Source organism: Mus caroli, chromosome X (assembly GCF_900094665.2).
Source record: "Mus caroli chromosome X, CAROLI_EIJ_v1.1, whole genome shotgun sequence".
NCBI lineage: Eukaryota > Metazoa > Chordata > Mammalia > Rodentia > Muridae > Mus > Mus caroli.
In genome coordinates, this window is record NC_034589.1 from 57339204 (window position 1) to 57340938 (window position 1735).

The window sequence follows — 1735 nt, forward strand, 5'->3', positions numbered from 1 at the left end:
CTACAAGAGCAGTGTGTGTTCTTCACTGCTCAGCCATCTCAGTAGCTCCTACTGTAAATCTGACAAGAAAGGCTTGACAGAGCAGGGTCCAAGAACCTGTTTGTCCTTCAGTGACCTTAGGAATGTTCAGGTAGACTGAGCTAAGGGCACAGAGGGAGACTTGAATTCTCACAGCTTGAACTCAAGACCCAGTTAAAACTTCTGGAGGGTAGTGTGGGGTAAAACAGTTCTGTCAAAGAAAGGAAGGCTTAAAGAAAATAGACAAGATGGAATCAGAGTGGAGAGATGAAGCCTATGAAATCAGGAGAGTCCAGAGGATGACTTCTCTACTAGGTGATGGAGATGGGCAGAGAACAGAGCTGGTCATTAGACATGGTCTGTAGCCAGCTGCTGGGAAAGCATATCAGTATTCAAGCTGATTAGTATGGCTGCTAAGGTCTGTATGACTTAACACATAGGATTACTTCTAAAGTGAAGCAGGTGAGTGGAAACTAGCCTGACCCCGAATCAGGTCCCATCATCCGTCTTCTTGAAGCAACAGAGAACTTGAACCAGGCCGTGTGGTTGCATACCTCTCCAGATCTCAGCAGCACCTGAGGGAACTGGGGCTGATTAACCGCATCAGGCCAGTTCTGGATCTCAAGGCAGAAATAGGAGTGCTTGGGCTAGACCGCTTGCTTCTTGCCTTTCAGAGTACCACCCAAGAAGTATCCTATCTAAAACTGGATGCCAGGTTAGGTGGTTTATACTTCCAGGATCCTCCCACTTGCAGCATGATGCACCCTTGCACAAAATTTCTTTTCTTTTGACTCCTTCAGACAAAAATTTTGGTCAAAACCATGAATGTGGTAACCCTGCAGGTACTTTCCAAGCTTCACTGGCTTTCTCAGCTTGAAGACAGTTCCTTTCACTGGAGCAATGACTCCTGTTGGAATTAGAGGTTCATCCACAGACAAATATGCACCTGCTGGAATGGTCATATATATTTGGGGAGCCCTGGAATGCTAGGCTGAAATAAGAATGGTTGGTCAGATTAACTGTAGTGGTATGGCTGGCTTGTGCTCTATAGTTGATTACAAGCTCTGCACTATCCAAGGTATATGTCACCCAGACTTTCAACTCTCCAGGTTAGGTTTCCTCACCATCTGGACTGACTTGAGAGAACTGGAAGCCATTGGACAACACCTGAGGGTTCCAGAGTGGATGCTCCATGGAGACTGTTGGGCTCACTGTTAATGTGCAGGTAGTACTCCTTCCCACCAACGGTGAATCTTCCTTTGGAAATTCGGTTGGCTACACTCTCAAAAACTACTCTAAAGTAGGGTTGCTTCTAGAGGTAACCACCCAACTTGCCAAAGACAAGAACCACATCTGAAGCTTTCCCCTGCCTGTCTTTGACCTGTAGAGAAGTGATATTGTAGCCCCAGGAGATGATGTCAACACTCAGCTGGTCAAAACAAACCTGGAACTTCTCCACTGACTCTTTCCCTGAGGGCAGCTCTATAAACAAGGTTCTGATCACCGAAATCATTGGGAAAGTTCTGAGCATCTAGCTTCTCCTTGTGGTTCAAACTCGAGCCTGATCACATTTGGAATGATCTAGATTTACTATATTTTTTAAATTTTATTTTACTTAGGAATTTTCTTCATTTACATATCCAATGCTATCCCCAAAGTCCCCCATGCCCTCCCGCTGACTCCCCTAACCAACCAGTCCCACTTCTTGGCCCTGACG

General features: G+C 45.8%; 1 pseudogene; it reads right to left on the reverse strand.

The window, feature by feature from the left end:
- Positions 1-491: 491 nt before the first annotated feature.
- Positions 492-1531, reverse strand: LOC110287178 (annotated as a pseudogene).
- Positions 1532-1735: the final 204 nt, after the last annotated feature.